This window comes from Atractosteus spatula, unplaced genomic scaffold (genome assembly GCF_055471065.1).
Source record: "Atractosteus spatula isolate fAtrSpa1 unplaced genomic scaffold, fAtrSpa1.hap1 Scaffold_124, whole genome shotgun sequence".
Lineage (NCBI taxonomy): Eukaryota > Metazoa > Chordata > Actinopteri > Semionotiformes > Lepisosteidae > Atractosteus > Atractosteus spatula.
The window spans coordinates 57,464-76,216 of record NW_028296680.1 but is presented as its reverse complement, the minus strand read 5'-3'; the positions used below and the strand labels follow the sequence as shown (position 1 = coordinate 76,216).

Genomic DNA, 18,753 nt, shown 5'->3' with positions numbered 1-18,753 from the left:
AACGAGTTGCTTAATTGGAACTTGGTGTTTGCACGAGTGAGGGTGAAGTTTGGGTTGTGGAAGTCACGGCGGTTGTCCTTCTTGGGGAAGGTGATTGTTTTGAAAGCCGACGTTTTGCCAGCTTTAATGTATCTGGCTTATGTATATCCACTGCCAAAGACCTTTAGGAGACTGTTGACACGGATGGTCTTTGAGTTCATGTGGGGAGGGAAATATGAATACGTCAGGAGGGACATCATGTATATGGAGGTCAGTGAAGGTGGGAGGGGGGTCCCCAACTTCTCCCTCAAACTAGACTGTGTGTTTTTTTCAGGGTTGTGTAGGGTTCTTGGTGGAGGTGCTGGGGGGCGGTGCAAGAGTTTTGTGTGTCTGTGGTTTGAAGAGTGTATGAGGACAGTGTATGGGTGGTCGAATGCGAGGCCGCATGCAGCGTCAGCTCCCGCTCATTATAGGAGAGCGAGAGAGTTGAGGAAAGAAACGTTTCCTTTTGGGGACAAGGATGTCTGCCAGGACCATAGGAAACTGTATACATTGGTGATGGAGACTCGGAAGGTTACTCCGGTAGTATTGGGTATACGGACGGAGGTGTGGACCCGTGTTCAGCCTAAGGGGTTAGATCACGGCTTGATGGATCTGAACTGGAGGATCGTTCATGACAGATTGCCAGTGCGGCAGGTGCTTTATAGGCATAAGCTGTCTAAAACTAGAACTTGTCCAAGGGAGGGGTGTTCTGCAGAGGAAACAGTGCGGCACACTTTTTGGGAATGTGTTTTTGTTCGGGGACTATGGGGGGAATGTCAAGATGTACTGTTACAATTGTGTCCTCTTTTTGTTTTGTCATTTGATGTTATAAGATGGGGGTTCGTGTGCACTAATGTTTCATTGACAACAAGATTTCTGGGCTGGCTGCTTGTAAGCCTAGTTAAACAGGTGGTTTGGGACTCCCGTGAAGACACAGTCAAGAGGAATGTCGAGTGGTCGGTGGGGAGGGCAGTAGGGAGGGTAAAGGGGTTGGTGCGAGGGAGGGTTTTGAGGGATGTGCAGAAATATGGCTATTTTGCTGCCAGGGAGAAGTGGAAAAGCCTTTTTGAATTCTAATGGGGGACCTTTGTTTCTGTATAGTGTTGTACTGTTGGTGTGTTGATTTGCTGTGTGTGAAATAAATTTTGTTAAAAAAAAAAAAATCTGTTCTTATCAGTTTAATATCTGATACGTCCCCCATCGGGGGACCACATATTAAACGGATTTTTGGAACAGGGAGCTGGATCAGGAGCTTGCTCCGTCCTCTCCACGCATCGGCCCGGTATTGCAGCGCCTCCGGGAACGGTGCACTACCTTCTCTCAGCGGTGAAAAGACAGACGTAGCTAGCAAGCAAGCGAGGTGGACCGGAGCTCCTTCCTCTCCGGTCTCGTCTCTCGTCCATCTGTGTGTCTCTGTGTCTCTCTCTCTCCCCCTCCCCGTTCCCGTGCTCCCTCCGTGCACTTTCCCGCGCCTCGACTCTCTCGGCAAGCAGGCCGGCCCCCTTTTCGGCTCCCGTGCGTTTTCCCTCCAAAAAACTTAGTTTTTTCCTCCTTTTTCCAGGGAGGCAGGCGTGGCTTGTGTGTGTGTGTGTGTGTGTGTGTGTGTGTGTGTGTGTGTGTGTGTGTGTGTGTCCCCGTCCTTGCAGGCGGGCCCCTTTCGACAGCCGGCCGTTTTCCCTCCAAAAAACTTAGTATATACACCTTTTCTTTCTTTTTTTCGGCAGGCAGGCAGGTGTGTGTGTGTCCCCGTCCCTCCCGAGAGAGCGCTGCCCCTTGCCTCTGCCCGCAGGTGCCGACGGTCCGCTTTCGCTTGCAGCTCACTCGGCACGGCTGCTGCTGGTGGGAGGGGCCTAAGCTAAGGAGGCCGGCCGGCTGGCGCCCCCCGCGGCTGCGGTCGTTGTCGGGCCGTTGACAGGAGATCAAAGAGCAGGGCCCCCGCCCGGGACTGGCGGGCAGGCAGGCGAGCAAGCAGGCAGGCAAGAGAGGGGGAGAGCGGAGTCCGGGCGGCCGGCAGCCGCGTGCGGACCGGGCTCCAGAGGCGTCGGCCTGCGCCGCTGCGCGCCAGCCGGACGCCCGCGCGCCCGCCCAAGGCCGGCGTCGGGCATCGCTTCTCGGCCTTTTGGCTAAGATCAAGTGTAGTATCTGTTCTTATCAGTTTAATATCTGATACGTCCCCCATCGGGGGACCACATATTAAACGGATTTTTGGAACAGGGAGCTGGATCAGGAGCTTGCTCCGTCCTCTCCACGCATCGGCCCGGTATTGCAGCGCCTCCGGGAACGGTGCACTACCTTCTCTCAGCGGTGAAAAGACAGACGTAGCTAGCAAGCAAGCGAGGTGGACCGGAGCTCCTTCCTCTCCGGTCTCGTCTCTCGTCCATCTGTGTGTCTCTGTGTCTCTCTCTCTCCCCCTCCCCGTTCCCGTGCTCCCTCCGTGCACTTTCCCGCGCCTCGACTCTCTCGGCAAGCAGGCCGGCCCCCTTTTCGGCTCCCGTGCGTTTTCCCTCCAAAAAACTTAGTTTTTTCCTCCTTTTTCCAGGGAGGCAGGCGTGGCTTGTGTGTGTGTGTGTGTGTGTGTGTGTGTGTGTGTGTGTGTGTGTGTGTGTGTGTGTGTGTCCCCGTCCTTGCAGGCGGGCCCCTTTCGACAGCCGGCCGTTTTCCCTCCAAAAAACTTAGTATATACACCTTTTCTTTCTTTTTTTCGGCAGGCAGGCAGGTGTGTGTGTGTCCCCGTCCCTCCCGAGAGAGCGCTGCCCCTTGCCTCTGCCCGCAGGTGCCGACGGTCCGCTTTCGCTTGCAGCTCACTCGGCACGGCTGCTGCTGGTGGGAGGGGCCTAAGCTAAGGAGGCCGGCCGGCTGGCGCCCCCCGCGGCTGCGGTCGTTGTCGGGCCGTTGACAGGAGATCAAAGAGCAGGGCCCCCGCCCGGGACTGGCGGGCAGGCAGGCGAGCAAGCAGGCAGGCAAGAGAGGGGGAGAGCGGAGTCCGGGCGGCCGGCAGCCGCGTGCGGACCGGGCTCCAGAGGCGTCGGCCTGCGCCGCTGCGCGCCAGCCGGACGCCCGCGCGCCCGCCCAAGGCCGGCGTCGGGCATCGCTTCTCGGCCTTTTGGCTAAGATCAAGTGTAGTATCTGTTCTTATCAGTTTAATATCTGATACGTCCCCCATCGGGGGACCACATATTAAACGGATTTTTGGAACAGGGAGCTGGATCAGGAGCTTGCTCCGTCCTCTCCACGCATCGGCCCGGTATTGCAGCGCCTCCGGGAACGGTGCACTACCTTCTCTCAGCGGTGAAAAGACAGACGTAGCTAGCAAGCAAGCGAGGTGGACCGGAGCTCCTTCCTCTCCGGTCTCGTCTCTCGTCCATCTGTGTGTCTCTGTGTCTCTCTCTCTCCCCCTCCCCGTTCCCGTGCTCCCTCCGTGCACTTTCCCGCGCCTCGACTCTCTCGGCAAGCAGGCCGGCCCCCTTTTCGGCTCCCGTGCGTTTTCCCTCCAAAAAACTTAGTTTTTTCCTCCTTTTTCCAGGGAGGCAGGCGTGGCTTGTGTGTGTGTGTGTGTGTGTGTGTGTGTGTGTGTGTGTGTGTGTGTGTGTGTGTCCCCGTCCTTGCAGGCGGGCCCCTTTCGACAGCCGGCCGTTTTCCCTCCAAAAAACTTAGTATATACACCTTTTCTTTCTTTTTTTCGGCAGGCAGGCAGGTGTGTGTGTGTCCCCGTCCCTCCCGAGAGAGCGCTGCCCCTTGCCTCTGCCCGCAGGTGCCGACGGTCCGCTTTCGCTTGCAGCTCACTCGGCACGGCTGCTGCTGGTGGGAGGGGCCTAAGCTAAGGAGGCCGGCCGGCTGGCGCCCCCCGCGGCTGCGGTCGTTGTCGGGCCGTTGACAGGAGATCAAAGAGCAGGGCCCCCGCCCGGGACTGGCGGGCAGGCAGGCGAGCAAGCAGGCAGGCAAGAGAGGGGGAGAGCGGAGTCCGGGCGGCCGGCAGCCGCGTGCGGACCGGGCTCCAGAGGCGTCGGCCTGCGCCGCTGCGCGCCAGCCGGACGCCCGCGCGCCCGCCCAAGGCCGGCGTCGGGCATCGCTTCTCGGCCTTTTGGCTAAGATCAAGTGTAGTATCTGTTCTTATCAGTTTAATATCTGATACGTCCCCCATCGGGGGACCACATATTAAACGGATTTTTGGAACAGGGAGCTGGATCAGGAGCTTGCTCCGTCCTCTCCACGCATCGGCCCGGTATTGCAGCGCCTCCGGGAACGGTGCACTACCTTCTCTCAGCGGTGAAAAGACAGACGTAGCTAGCAAGCAAGCGAGGTGGACCGGAGCTCCTTCCTCTCCGGTCTCGTCTCTCGTCCATCTGTGTGTCTCTGTGTCTCTCTCTCTCCCCCTCCCCGTTCCCGTGCTCCCTCCGTGCACTTTCCCGCGCCTCGACTCTCTCGGCAAGCAGGCCGGCCCCCTTTTCGGCTCCCGTGCGTTTTCCCTCCAAAAAACTTAGTTTTTTCCTCCTTTTTCCAGGGAGGCAGGCGTGGCTTGTGTGTGTGTGTGTGTGTGTGTGTGTGTGTGTGTGTGTGTGTGTGTGTGTGTGTGTGTCCCCGTCCTTGCAGGCGGGCCCCTTTCGACAGCCGGCCGTTTTCCCTCCAAAAAACTTAGTATATACACCTTTTCTTTCTTTTTTTCGGCAGGCAGGCAGGTGTGTGTGTGTCCCCGTCCCTCCCGAGAGAGCGCTGCCCCTTGCCTCTGCCCGCAGGTGCCGACGGTCCGCTTTCGCTTGCAGCTCACTCGGCACGGCTGCTGCTGGTGGGAGGGGCCTAAGCTAAGGAGGCCGGCCGGCTGGCGCCCCCCGCGGCTGCGGTCGTTGTCGGGCCGTTGACAGGAGATCAAAGAGCAGGGCCCCCGCCCGGGACTGGCGGGCAGGCAGGCGAGCAAGCAGGCAGGCAAGAGAGGGGGAGAGCGGAGTCCGGGCGGCCGGCAGCCGCGTGCGGACCGGGCTCCAGAGGCGTCGGCCTGCGCCGCTGCGCGCCAGCCGGACGCCCGCGCGCCCGCCCAAGGCCGGCGTCGGGCATCGCTTCTCGGCCTTTTGGCTAAGATCAAGTGTAGTATCTGTTCTTATCAGTTTAATATCTGATACGTCCCCCATCGGGGGACCACATATTAAACGGATTTTTGGAACAGGGAGCTGGATCAGGAGCTTGCTCCGTCCTCTCCACGCATCGGCCCGGTATTGCAGCGCCTCCGGGAACGGTGCACTACCTTCTCTCAGCGGTGAAAAGACAGACGTAGCTAGCAAGCAAGCGAGGTGGACCGGAGCTCCTTCCTCTCCGGTCTCGTCTCTCGTCCATCTGTGTGTCTCTGTGTCTCTCTCTCTCCCCCTCCCCGTTCCCGTGCTCCCTCCGTGCACTTTCCCGCGCCTCGACTCTCTCGGCAAGCAGGCCGGCCCCCTTTTCGGCTCCCGTGCGTTTTCCCTCCAAAAAACTTAGTTTTTTCCTCCTTTTTCCAGGGAGGCAGGCGTGGCTTGTGTGTGTGTGTGTGTGTGTGTGTGTGTGTGTGTGTGTGTGTGTGTGTGTGTGTGTGTCCCCGTCCTTGCAGGCGGGCCCCTTTCGACAGCCGGCCGTTTTCCCTCCAAAAAACTTAGTATATACACCTTTTCTTTCTTTTTTTCGGCAGGCAGGCAGGTGTGTGTGTGTCCCCGTCCCTCCCGAGAGAGCGCTGCCCCTTGCCTCTGCCCGCAGGTGCCGACGGTCCGCTTTCGCTTGCAGCTCACTCGGCACGGCTGCTGCTGGTGGGAGGGGCCTAAGCTAAGGAGGCCGGCCGGCTGGCGCCCCCCGCGGCTGCGGTCGTTGTCGGGCCGTTGACAGGAGATCAAAGAGCAGGGCCCCCGCCCGGGACTGGCGGGCAGGCAGGCGAGCAAGCAGGCAGGCAAGAGAGGGGGAGAGCGGAGTCCGGGCGGCCGGCAGCCGCGTGCGGACCGGGCTCCAGAGGCGTCGGCCTGCGCCGCTGCGCGCCAGCCGGACGCCCGCGCGCCCGCCCAAGGCCGGCGTCGGGCATCGCTTCTCGGCCTTTTGGCTAAGATCAAGTGTAGTATCTGTTCTTATCAGTTTAATATCTGATACGTCCCCCATCGGGGGACCACATATTAAACGGATTTTTGGAACAGGGAGCTGGATCAGGAGCTTGCTCCGTCCTCTCCACGCATCGGCCCGGTATTGCAGCGCCTCCGGGAACGGTGCACTACCTTCTCTCAGCGGTGAAAAGACAGACGTAGCTAGCAAGCAAGCGAGGTGGACCGGAGCTCCTTCCTCTCCGGTCTCGTCTCTCGTCCATCTGTGTGTCTCTGTGTCTCTCTCTCTCCCCCTCCCCGTTCCCGTGCTCCCTCCGTGCACTTTCCCGCGCCTCGACTCTCTCGGCAAGCAGGCCGGCCCCCTTTTCGGCTCCCGTGCGTTTTCCCTCCAAAAAACTTAGTTTTTTCCTCCTTTTTCCAGGGAGGCAGGCGTGGCTTGTGTGTGTGTGTGTGTGTGTGTGTGTGTGTGTGTGTGTGTGTGTGTGTGTGTGTGTGTGTCCCCGTCCTTGCAGGCGGGCCCCTTTCGACAGCCGGCCGTTTTCCCTCCAAAAAACTTAGTATATACACCTTTTCTTTCTTTTTTTCGGCAGGCAGGCAGGTGTGTGTGTGTCCCCGTCCCTCCCGAGAGAGCGCTGCCCCTTGCCTCTGCCCGCAGGTGCCGACGGTCCGCTTTCGCTTGCAGCTCACTCGGCACGGCTGCTGCTGGTGGGAGGGGCCTAAGCTAAGGAGGCCGGCCGGCTGGCGCCCCCCGCGGCTGCGGTCGTTGTCGGGCCGTTGACAGGAGATCAAAGAGCAGGGCCCCCGCCCGGGACTGGCGGGCAGGCAGGCGAGCAAGCAGGCAGGCAAGAGAGGGGGAGAGCGGAGTCCGGGCGGCCGGCAGCCGCGTGCGGACCGGGCTCCAGAGGCGTCGGCCTGCGCCGCTGCGCGCCAGCCGGACGCCCGCGCGCCCGCCCAAGGCCGGCGTCGGGCATCGCTTCTCGGCCTTTTGGCCAAGATCCAAAAGCGCGTGGCTTGACCGCGGCTGGAGGGCTTACCAAAAGACGAGAAGGGCGGAGGACGGGGAGAGCGGCGGACCCTACCGGAGGGGACTCCATTACGAGGAAGGCAACAAGGCGGCAACCAGGCGGAAGACACCCTTTGAAGACCGCGGAGTCCGGAAGATCTTGAGCCACCACTGGAATCGCTCTGGGTTGAGCCCAGGGGGTGAAGGTGGGGCTCCCAGATGACGGCAGCGAAGGGTGAGTTGCCTTTCCCTCTGGCGGCCGGGCACCCTCTGTCCCGTGAGGGGCAGATGCGGCGCACGGTGCGCTTCGTATTGAAGAGCCAGGAAGATGCGGCAGAATGGATGGTCAGGAGGACCTTCGAGAGAAGAATAGTTTTCGATTTGTTAGGAGTCAGGAAGGAAGACATCCTGTGCATTCAGGATTTTCAGAACAGGAACCTCTACGATCTAACGGTAACCTCGGAACCTGAAGTGATCAGGGTATGGAACAAGATAGAGCTTCTGAGAAACACGGAACCCTTGGCAAAATTTGTAATTGAACCCCTGTTCGCCCGTGAACTCCGGCCAATTACTGTCCATATGTTTAATGGCAATGTACCAGAGTCTATCGTCTCTATCTTTCTAAAGAGATTTGTAGATCTTCAAGGCGAAGGAAAAAAGGTCATGGATGAGGAGAACGTCTGGACGGCCAAATGGCGGTACATGGCGAGGTTCCGGACCTGTTTGATGACACCTGGAGGCGTGCTGCACCCCCCGGCTACCTTCACCATTGGCCCCAATAGAGGTTACCTTATGTACCCGGGGCAACCGAAAACGTGCAGACGATGTGGCCAGGAGGGGCACCTGGTGGTGGATTGCAGGACAGAGATCTGCAGGAGGTGCGGCCGAACCGGGCACGTGGCGGCGGTGTGCCACCACGCCTTGGTGTGTAACCTGTGCGGTGAGGAGGGCCACCTGTATAGGAATTGCCCAAAGAAGGTCCGGAGCTTCGCCTCAGTCGTCTCGGGAGAGGTGGAAGGGCAAGCAGGAACTCCTACACCACAGGGGAGGAAAGACGAAGGTCCTACTTACCTGGCAGACGACCCCGCGGAACAGGGGACAAGAGAAGGTGCGTCGTCAGAAAATTCAGAACCAAGTCCCCAGGAAGCTGCGGACGGTGAGGAGACGGAACATCAGAACCCTCCCGCTGATGGTCTGACACCTGCGGCGCCACAAGAGGGAGCCAGAGAAGAGGCATCCTCGGGCGGCGAGTGGACGCCTGTGGAGAACAAAAAGAAGAAGAATAAGAAGAAGGAAAAGAAGGGTAAAAGACAAAGAGAGTCCTCAGAAGAAGATGGCGAATGGGATGGAGACAAAAGAGTCAAGGAAGCATGGTCTCCCCCAGATGAAGACTCCATGACTTCTGATAGTGAGTCCGAGGGCCCTGAGAGTGTGTCGGTCGAGGGAGACGAGACCAGGGTGGACGGGGACTCTGTGGAAGGTCCAAGGGAAGAAGAGGAACTGGAACAGGATCCAGCTCAGAAGGAACCTGGCACCGGTCCAGAACAGGAGGTTGAAGAGATGGATGAAGAAGCGGAGAGACCTAACCCCCAGCCAGAAGAAGAAGGAGGAGGGGGCAGGCCCCCCCCCCCAACTGAGTCGCACTCCTCCTGGGCCGAGCAGGCCGGAGAAGGGGCGATGGGAACAGGGCTAAATTTCCAGCCTGAAAATTTAATCGACTCAGATGAGAGTGGCTCCATACCTTTGAGCGGAAGGTCAGGTCCGGACGGAGAGTCTTCCTTTGTCCCGGCCTCCCCGTCGCTATCTGGGTTTTTCAGCCCTGGTAGCAGCACCGGTTCAGAAGATCCCCCGAGCTGACTTCAGTGAAGTTGAACCCCCCCCCAAGAATGCCGAATGGGCCCTTGGAGCACCCTGAGTGTAAGACTTCCTCTCCTTTCCCATGGATTACACCATCTGCTCGGTCAACGTCAGGGGGTTGAAAAATAAAATCAAACGTGTTGCGGTCTTTAAAGACTTGGCCGAGAGACGTTTTAGTTTTTGTTTTCTTCAAGAAGCGCACTTGGGGTCGGAGAGGGATGTTCTTGATTTTAAGAGCGACTGGCGCAAAGGGGACTCGTGGTGGAGTGTGGGGGGAGTGCATTCCTCGGGAGTGGGGATTCTCAGCGGATCGCCGAACTTTGTGGCTAGTGAGGCCACATCGGTCGTCCCTGGGCGCCTCCTAGTGGTAGACGGGGTATGGGACACAATGCGGGTCCGGCTGGTCGCCGTGTACGGGCCGGCGGAAAGGCGCTTACAGGCGTCCTTTTTAAGAGCACTTGAGCCTTTACTCTTCACTAATCGCTCCGTCTTAGTGGGGGGTGATTTTAACATCGATGTGAGTGATGTGCGTGGTTCGGGTGTGAGTGTTTTGTGCGAATTAATGCACCGGTTTCGTTTGCAGGACTGTTTTGAGGGAACTGGGCCTGCCTCTAAGGTTTATACCTGGAGCAACGGGCGGGACAGTTTTAGGCGGTTGGACTACATTTTTACTACCTTAAAGGGTGTAGTCCAAGCTAGGCGGGTTGGCCCAGTTTGGTTCTCTGATCACCTCCTGCTGGCTGTAACCGTGATCCCTGAGGCTTCCACTTATAAGACCCGGTACTGGAGGCTGAACGTGCAGGTTCTGTCCGAGGCAGAATACCTAGCCCGGATAGCGAGCCTGCTGGGCAGCTTCCAGAGGAAGAGGTGGAGTTTCCCGACGGCGGTCCTTTGGTGGGAAGCCTGCAAGAAGGCTATAGCCAAGGCCTCCATAAGTTATTGTCGGCACAGGCAGTCGGTGGGTAGGGAGACTCTAGCCCGTTTACAACGGGAGCTAGAGGCGGTGTACGCGGCATTCAACGGGGGCGGTTCCTTCGATGCGGCTAAAGCCGCGGAGATCAGAACTCGTCTAAAAGAGTTTTGGTCTTCGAGGGCTAAAGACTTCCTGTTTAGGTTGAAGGGCGACCTGATTGAGAACGAGGAAAAATGCTCGTCCCACTTCTTCGGCTCGGTCCGAGCGAGGCAGGCAAGGACCAGCTTCGAGGCCCTCCGTCAGGCAGACGGCACGATGACGAGCGACGGGCAACAGATGGTGGAGTGTGCCTCGGAGTTTTATAGGTCCTTGTTCGCAGAGAAACCTGTAGACTCGAGCCGGTGGGAGGACTGGTTGACGGGCATTGGAGAGGGAACTAAGGTCGCCCCAGACCTGGAGGGGAGTCTGACTGCCGCCGAGCTAAAAGCGGCGGCTGCCGGCCTGCGTAAGGGAACTGCCCCAGGGCTTGACGGCCTGCCCACAGATTTTTACATTGCCTTTTGGGATCTGTTACAACCGATGCTTATGGAGGTCTTTGGTGAGATACTGCAGGTAGGGGAGATGGGGACAACTATGAAGGTTGGGGTGTTGTCCCTCATCTTCAAAAAGGGTGAGAAGACCGATCTGGAAAACTGGAGGCCGATCCAGTTACTTTGCACCGATTACAAGATCCTCGCTAAGGTGCTGGGTAATCGACTGAGGAAGGTTATGCCAGATCTGGTCTGCAGAGACCAGACCTGCAGTGTCGAGGGCCGGAGGATCGTTTGGAATCTCCACCTCATCAGGGACACGGTGGCATGGGTAGAAGACCGCGGACTGGCGCTCATGCTGGTCAGCCTCGACCAGAGTAAGGCTTTTGATAGGGTCCACCATGCTTTCCTCTGGGAGGTGCTGATACGGCTGGGCGTGGGCCACACCTTCGTCAGATGGATCCAGACCCTGTATAACGGAGTCGTGTCTCGGGTGAGTATCAACGGGAGAGTGGGGGCCGGAGTGCCGGTCGGGTGCGGGGTGAGGCAGGGGTGCCCCCTGTCTCCCCTGCTTTACGTCCTCTACTCTGAGCCCCTCCTCCACGTGATAAGTAAGGACCCTCTGATCGAGGGTGTGGTAGTCCCAGGCAGCGGGGGTGAACAGGTGAAGGTCGCGGCGTATGCCGATGACATCTCCCTGTTCCTGACGTCTGACAGTAGTATTTGCCGGGTACTTGAACTGTTGGACGAACACTCAGCCTGCACTGGGTCCCGTTTAAACAGGGACAAGTGCGCAGTCAAGTACTTCGGCAAATGGAGGGACAGGAGAGAAGAGGTGGGCGGCCTCCCCCTGGAGTCGGGCCCAGTAAAGATCTTGGGCATCCGTTTCCACTCAGGCGACTCCGCCAGGTTGAACTGGGAGGACAGGTTGCGGAAAGTGAACCAAAAATTGGGTATGTGGCAGGACAGATCACTGTCCTACTCTGGTAAGGTGTTGGTTTTGAAAGTGGATGTCCTGCCAACTTTACTATATCTGGCCAGGGTGTTTCCGCTGCCTGTCTGCCTTAGAAGAGACCTGGTGAGAGCCGTCTTCCGCTTCATTTGGGGCGGAGGATATGAGTATATCGCCCGGGTGGAGATGTGCAGACCAATTGAGGAAGGGGGGAGAACCGTCCCAGATTTGCCGGCTAAGTTAGACACCCTGTTCGTGGCGGGTCTGTGCAAGACCCTCCACGAGGACCCCGACCACCTGTGTGTCTATTTTATAAGGTTATGGCTGGCTGCCACTGTGAGGCACCTTGTGGTCTGGTCTAATAGGACACCCAGCGCTGAGCAACTGCCCCCGCACTACGGGCACGCTAGGAAGTGGCTGAGAAGGCATCCTGAAGCCAGAGAAGGGCAGGCCTTACTAGACCACAGGGCCTTGTACAAAGCAGTGGTGGCAAGGACGACCCCAGCGGTGGTTGGGGTCTCAGAGAGGGCTTGGCGGCAAATCCAACCCGCGGGCCTAGATAACAGACTCAGGGATCTAAACTGGCTCGCCCTCTGGAACCGCCTGCCCGTTAGAGAGACCCTCCACAACCATGGTCTCTCCAGACACAACAGGTGTCCTCGCCCGGATTGTCTAGAGCCTGAAACAGTCCTGCATGTGTTCTGGGGGTGTGTGTTTGCACAAAGGGTGTGGGGTTTGTGTGGAGATTTGTGTTCACGAGTAATGGGTGATTTGGTGCTGTCCAGCCACACAGTTCTCAAAGGTGTCCCGGGGCCCCGCAAGTGGAATCGTGCTTTCCTAGTGTGGCTGGTGATCAGTCTTGTTAAGTTTTATCTTTGGGCCTCCCGGAAGGAGTTGATCAGCCACGGAAGGGGAGACTCAGCAGACAACATTGCCTGGAAGGCGCGGCACGACGTCGCCAGACGTATCCAGTGGGACATCCGGAGATGGGGTTTCGCCGCGGCAAAAGAACGTTGGAAGGGGTTGTTTTCATTGGGGTGATTCTGGTGTACAGTTTGTGTTCTTTAGGGGACTTGTGTGTCTGTAATTTGTATTTCTAAGAATATGGGAGCAATAGGGAATTTGGGGAGGGGCTGGTTTTGCATAAGGGGCGGGATTATGTTAATGAACGGTTTATGTAAGTTTTATGTAGTTTGGGGTTCTATTGTTTCCAGATGATAATGATTTTGGTTTGTTGTATTTTGTATTTTTGTAATAAAAAAAAAAAAAAAAAATCTGTTCTTATCAGTTTAATATCTGATACGTCCCCCATCGGGGGACCACATATTAAACGGATTTTTGGAACAGGGAGCTGGATCAGGAGCTTGCTCCGTCCTCTCCACGCATCGGCCCGGTATTGCAGCGCCTCCGGGAACGGTGCACTACCTTCTCTCAGCGGTGAAAAGACAGACGTAGCTAGCAAGCAAGCGAGGTGGACCGGAGCTCCTTCCTCTCCGGTCTCGTCTCTCGTCCATCTGTGTGTCTCTGTGTCTCTCTCTCTCCCCCTCCCCGTTCCCGTGCTCCCTCCGTGCACTTTCCCGCGCCTCGACTCTCTCGGCAAGCAGGCCGGCCCCCTTTTCGGCTCCCGTGCGTTTTCCCTCCAAAAAACTTAGTTTTTTCCTCCTTTTTCCAGGGAGGCAGGCGTGGCTTGTGTGTGTGTGTGTGTGTGTGTGTGTGTGTGTGTGTGTGTGTGTGTGTGTGTGTGTCCCCGTCCTTGCAGGCGGGCCCCTTTCGACAGCCGGCCGTTTTCCCTCCAAAAAACTTAGTATATACACCTTTTCTTTCTTTTTTTCGGCAGGCAGGCAGGTGTGTGTGTGTCCCCGTCCCTCCCGAGAGAGCGCTGCCCCTTGCCTCTGCCCGCAGGTGCCGACGGTCCGCTTTCGCTTGCAGCTCACTCGGCACGGCTGCTGCTGGTGGGAGGGGCCTAAGCTAAGGAGGCCGGCCGGCTGGCGCCCCCCGCGGCTGCGGTCGTTGTCGGGCCGTTGACAGGAGATCAAAGAGCAGGGCCCCCGCCCGGGACTGGCGGGCAGGCAGGCGAGCAAGCAGGCAGGCAAGAGAGGGGGAGAGCGGAGTCCGGGCGGCCGGCAGCCGCGTGCGGACCGGGCTCCAGAGGCGTCGGCCTGCGCCGCTGCGCGCCAGCCGGACGCCCGCGCGCCCGCCCAAGGCCGGCGTCGGGCATCGCTTCTCGGCCTTTTGGCTAAGATCAAGGTTTAAGCCGGCAAGCCCGCAATTCCGAGGTCTTAGTCCAGGGGGTCGGGAAGGCGACGGGAGGAGCGGATGAGGAGCGGACGAGGAGCTGTCGAGGAGCTGACGAGGATTCGGAGTTGCTGAGTATCCGGGCCGGAGGACTGCTGAGCGAGGGGAACGTTGGAGGCAGACGAGTCGAAGGGTACCTGGTTGCTGGGATCCTGTTCCTGTGGAGGCGGTGATGGGCGAGCGGAGTGGCGGAATGGCGGCGGGAGACCCTCGGTCCCGAGAGGGACGGATGAGGGACTCTGTGCGGTTCGTGCTGCGAGACTTGGAGGTCGGAAGGGATTTTTTGGATCGAGCGGTGTTTGCACGTCGGATTTTGGTTGGGACTTTTTCGTTGAAGGTGGAGGATGTTTTGTGTTTTCAGGACTTTTTGGGGAAAGGTACTGTTGATGTTACCTTTGCATCTGATGTGATTTGTAGGAAGGTTTGGGAGAAGGCTTTGGCACTTAAGGACTGTGAACCGTTGAATGTGTTTTATTTGGAACCTTTGTTTGAGAGGGAGTTGAGGCCATTGCAGGTGCATATGCTCAATCCCTTTGTGCCGGAAGAGGAGATTCTGTTTTTTTTGAGGAGATTTGTGGACATTCAAGGACCGGGACACAAGGTTTTGGTCGCAGGGGGGTATTGGAATTGCAGGCGGAAGTACTTAGCCCGCTTCCGGTCCAATGCGGCCTTGGGAGGGGCTGTGGTACATCCTCCTGCGTCCTTTATGATCGGATCCAATCGTGGATATTTGTTTTACCCAGGTCAGCCAGGTGGCTGCCGCAGGTGTGGTAAAGAGGGGCATGTTGTTGTGAATTGTCCGAGTATGATCTGTAGAAGGTGTGGGGTGGAGGGGCATGTGGTTAGCAACTGCACGGCGGAGATTACATGTAATTTGTGTGGGGGGACGGGTCACATGTATAGCAAGTGTACTAACCGGGTCAGGTCTTACGCAGCAGCGGTGTCTACGGCGGCTGCGCCCAGTTTGGCGGAGCATCTGTCGAACATTGAGAGAGCTCTGGACAAGGTGGCGGGGAGTGGTGATGAGGGGCCGTCGGGGGTCCGGAAGGTTTCCGGTCCTGGAGTCTCCCTCGGGAAGAGGTCGGCTCCTGAGGTCCCCGAGAGCACAGCGGATACGGACGTGGAACAGGAGGAACAACCGACGAGGGACGAAATGGGCGGCGGATGGGTTACAGTTGCAGGGAAGGAGGGCAAGAGGAAATCAGCTGCAGAGGAGGACAGGACAAAGCGGAAGGTGAAGGGGGGGAAGAAGGTGTTTGAGAGCGTAAACTCCTACGCTGCCTTGACAGTGGAGGAGTCGGTAGTGGGAAGTGAGATGGAGGTCTCTGGGGGAAGTGGTTCTGGGGCAACACAGGGGACAGATTTTGGGGAGGATGGTGAGGAACTGAGGGAATTATTGGTGAGGGAGGGAGAGATTAGTACGCAAGCGGTGGAGGTATCGAGGAAGGGGGAGGAGACTGGGGAGATTGGGACGCCAGGAATAGGGGGGATGGAGGGGCAAGTAAGAGGGCAGGAGGCGGGGGATGTACAAAGGGGTCAGCCTTCGGAATCGGCGGCTGTTGCTAGTCATGTGCAGGTATGGGTTAATGTTCATCCAGTGTGGAACCAGTGGGCTTTGGACAACCAAACGAAATGTAGGGCTGCAATAGAAGAAATGCAGGGGAAATACAAGGACTGCCACATTGATTTTGTGACGGATGAGAAGCTGTCGGTCCATTATAAGATAAGGGGGAGAACGGAAGAGGAATGTCATTTGATAAGGGATGACTTTTGTAAAACGTTAGATCGGATAGAGAGGGAGATAAAGGGGGAATTGGGAAGGGAGGGTGGTAATTAGCATAAGGGGAGGGTTTATGTAGATTGGGGCTTTGGGCCCGGGATTTAAGGTTAGTGAATATGGATGTGTTAAGGTTACGATTATGGTGCTTGGTGTATTTCAGATTGTGATCACCTGTGTGAAGGAATATTGTTATGTTTCTTTGGAGATATGGAATTTTTTGATAATTGCATGATGCTGGGTTGGATGGAATAATGTTGTTGATGTTAAGGTTTTGGTTTTAATGGAATACCTGAGTTTAATGTACATTGATTTTTGGGTTTGGGAATTTTTTGTCATCTTGCTTTTTGTATTTTGCAATAAAAAAAAAAAAAAAAAAAAAAAAAAAAAAAAAAAAATCTGTTCTTATCAGTTTATATCTGATACGTCCCCCATCGGGGGACCACATATTAAACGGATTTTTGGAACAGGGAGCTGGATCAGGAGCTTGCTCCGTCCTCTCCACGCATCGGCCCGGTATTGCAGCGCCTCCGGGAACGGTGCACTACCTTCTCTCAGCGGTGAAAAGACAGACGTAGCTAGCAAGCAAGCGAGGTGGACCGGAGCTCCTTCCTCTCCGGTCTCGTCTCTCGTCCATCTGTGTGTCTCTGTGTCTCTCTCTCTCCCCCTCCCCGTTCCCGTGCTCCCTCCGTGCACTTTCCCGCGCCTCGACTCTCTCGGCAAGCAGGCCGGCCCCCTTTTCGGCTCCCGTGCGTTTTCCCTCCAAAAAACTTAGTTTTTTCCTCCTTTTTCCAGGGAGGCAGGCGTGGCTTGTGTGTGTGTGTGTGTGTGTGTGTGTGTGTGTGTGTGTGTGTGTGTGTGTGTGTGTTCCCCGTCCTTGCAGGCGGGCCCCTTTCGACAGCCGGCCGTTTTCCCTCCAAAAAACTTAGTATATACACCTTTTCTTTCTTTTTTTCGGCAGGCAGGCAGGTGTGTGTGTGTCCCCGTCCCTCCCGAGAGAGCGCTGCCCCTTGCCTCTGCCCGCAGGTGCCGACGGTCCGCTTTCGCTTGCAGCTCACTCGGCACGGCTGCTGCTGGTGGGAGGGGCCTAAGCTAAGGAGGCCGGCCGGCTGGCGCCCCCCGCGGCTGCGGTCGTTGTCGGGCCGTTGACAGGAGATCAAAGAGCAGGGCCCCCGCCCGGGACTGGCGGGCAGGCAGGCGAGCAAGCAGGCAGGCAAGAGAGGGGGAGAGCGGAGTCCGGGCGGCCGGCAGCCGCGTGCGGACCGGGCTCCAGAGGCGTCGGCCTGCGCCGCTGCGCGCCAGCCGGACGCCCGCGCGCCCGCCCAAGGCCGGCGTCGGGCATCGCTTCTCGGCCTTTTGGCTAAGATCAAGGTTTAAGCCGGCAAGCCCGCAATTCCGAGGTCTTAGTCCAGGGGGTCGGGAAGGCGAGGAGAGGCCGGATGGATTGGATGGATTGAAGCAGGATCGTGGAGCGTGGAGCTGAGGATCTGATGCAGTGCTGACGAGGAGAATCGGTGTGCGGAGAAAGAACGAGACGGCGACGACGACGGCGGTTTACCTGGACGGAGTGTTGAGAGCGTTGGCTGGAGTTGGCTGGAGCAATGGCTGGGCGTTTTGGACTGAGGAAGGAGCGGAGGAAGAACTCTATCCGTTTCTTACTCCAACGACGAGGAGAACTGGGAATCTGGAAAAGAGATGAGTTTAAGGATTTGATTTTGAAGCAGTGTTTGGGTTTAAAAATGTCTGAGGTTTTTTGTTTGCAGGATTTTTGTGATAAGGGTATTTTTGACGTGACATTGGTTTCCGAGACTTTGGTACGTGATGTATGGGAGAAGATGCAAGCACGGAAAGGAGAGGCTCCTTTGAGCCTCTTCAGATTTGAACCTTGGTTTGCGGACAATGTGCAGCGTTTGACAGTCTTTGTGCCGGACCCTTTTGTGTCGGAGGAAGACATTGCTGGTTTTTTGCAGAAGTACGGGATTTTACACGGACCGGGGAAGAAAGAACTGGATTGGGAAGGGGTTTGGACTGGAAAGCGGACTTATTGGATAAGCCTGTTCCGGGATATGCGTTTTGCGGATGGGTTGTCGCATCCGCCCGGGTATTTCAGAATAGGGTCGGAAATGGGGTCCCTGGTTTATCCAGGTCAGCCCACAACATGTAGAAGGTGTTGGGGTATTGGACATTATGCGAGAGAGTGTGAATGTAAGGTTTGTGCTCAATGTGGATTGCAGACTCACATGGAAAAGGATTGTGTGCGATGTTTTTTCTGTGGGGAATATGGGCATAGTTATAGAGCTTGTGGGGAGAGAAAGGGAAGTTCCGAGTTTATGGACCAGAAGACAGAGTGTAGACAGGATAGTGGGAGTAGTGTGGAGGGTGGAGTTGTAATGAGTGAGAGAGAGGTAAAAGGTGTGGAAAGCTTTCGGAGTGCGAGTGTTGTTAGAGAGCGTTGGGCTAAGGAAGTGTGTACGGAAATAAGGGAGAATGGGGAGCAAAGGAAAAATAATGCGAGTGAGAGTGGTCAGTATGCTGAGACGGTAAAGATAGACGCAACGGCGAAGTTGAGTGGGGATGTTGTGGTAGTAAAGAAGCGGAGGAAGAAAGTTGTAGAGAATGGGAAAGGTGTGGTGGGCAGATTGGAAGAAAGAGAAGCGAGTGGAGAAGGATAGCGTAAAGGAATAAGAGTGAGGAAGAGGTGATTTGCATAAAGGGTGGGATTATGGAAATGAGATTGTGTGGGTTGTGGGGATGAAGGTTTTTGGCAGGTTAAAACGTGTAAGAGGTATAGGGTTGGGATTTTGGGTTTTAAGTTTGAATAGTAATGTTTTGTTTGCAAAAAGACAATGTTTGGTTTGTGACAAGTTTTCAGTATGTTATGTTACCATGACTTGTTGTACGGGTATGTTATTCTGGGTTGGGTATGTATTGTTTTATGTTTATTAGAATTCAGTACGTGGTACTTGTAACTTTGGTTGAAATTTATGTGAATGTGATAATGGATTTGAGATTTGGGTATGATATTTGGGGTTTTTTTGGTTATAATGAGTTTTGATTTACGACCTTTGTATTTTGCAATAAAAAAAAAAAAAAATCTGTTCTTATCAGTTTAATATCTGATACGTCCCCCATCGGGGGACCACATATTAAACGGATTTTTGGAACAGGGAGCTGGATCAGGAGCTTGCTCCGTCCTCTCCACGCATCGGCCCGGTATTGCAGCGCCTCCGGGAACGGTGCACTACCTTCTCTCAGCGGTGAAAAGACAGACGTAGCTAGCAAGCAAGCGAGGTGGACCGGAGCTCCTTCCTCTCCGGTCTCGTCTCTCGTCCATCTGTGTGTCTCTGTGTCTCTCTCTCTC

The 18,753-nt window shown here is 56.6% G+C and overlaps 7 non-coding genes and 2 pseudogenes across 7 annotated transcripts; all 9 read left to right on the top strand.

Annotated features, from left to right (window-relative positions):
* The first annotated feature begins 1,159 nt into the window (after positions 1-1,159).
* Positions 1,160-1,337, top strand: LOC148809654 (U2 spliceosomal RNA; annotated as a pseudogene).
* Positions 1,338-2,124: 787 nt separating this feature from the next.
* Positions 2,125-2,315, top strand: LOC148809653 (U2 spliceosomal RNA). Its single transcript, XR_016087350.1, has one exon. It is a non-coding gene; the product is annotated as a U2 spliceosomal RNA (small nuclear RNA).
* A 793-nt stretch (positions 2,316-3,108) lies between these two features.
* LOC148809652 (U2 spliceosomal RNA) lies at positions 3,109-3,299 on the top strand. The gene has a single exon (XR_016087349.1). It is a non-coding gene; the product is annotated as a U2 spliceosomal RNA (small nuclear RNA).
* Positions 3,300-4,086: 787 nt separating this feature from the next.
* On the top strand, positions 4,087-4,277 carry LOC148809651 (U2 spliceosomal RNA). The gene has a single exon (XR_016087348.1). It is a non-coding gene; the product is annotated as a U2 spliceosomal RNA (small nuclear RNA).
* A 791-nt stretch (positions 4,278-5,068) lies between these two features.
* On the top strand, positions 5,069-5,259 carry LOC148809650 (U2 spliceosomal RNA). The gene has a single exon (XR_016087347.1). It is a non-coding gene; the product is annotated as a U2 spliceosomal RNA (small nuclear RNA).
* A 791-nt stretch (positions 5,260-6,050) lies between these two features.
* Positions 6,051-6,241, top strand: LOC148809649 (U2 spliceosomal RNA). The gene has a single exon (XR_016087346.1). It is a non-coding gene; the product is annotated as a U2 spliceosomal RNA (small nuclear RNA).
* Positions 6,242-12,554: 6,313 nt separating this feature from the next.
* Positions 12,555-12,747, top strand: LOC148809648 (U2 spliceosomal RNA). The gene has a single exon (XR_016087307.1). It is a non-coding gene; the product is annotated as a U2 spliceosomal RNA (small nuclear RNA).
* A 2,984-nt stretch (positions 12,748-15,731) lies between these two features.
* Positions 15,732-15,942, top strand: LOC148809647 (U2 spliceosomal RNA; annotated as a pseudogene).
* Positions 15,943-18,450: 2,508 nt separating this feature from the next.
* On the top strand, positions 18,451-18,639 carry LOC148809646 (U2 spliceosomal RNA). The gene has a single exon (XR_016087310.1). It is a non-coding gene; the product is annotated as a U2 spliceosomal RNA (small nuclear RNA).
* The last annotated feature ends 114 nt before the right edge of the window (positions 18,640-18,753 follow it).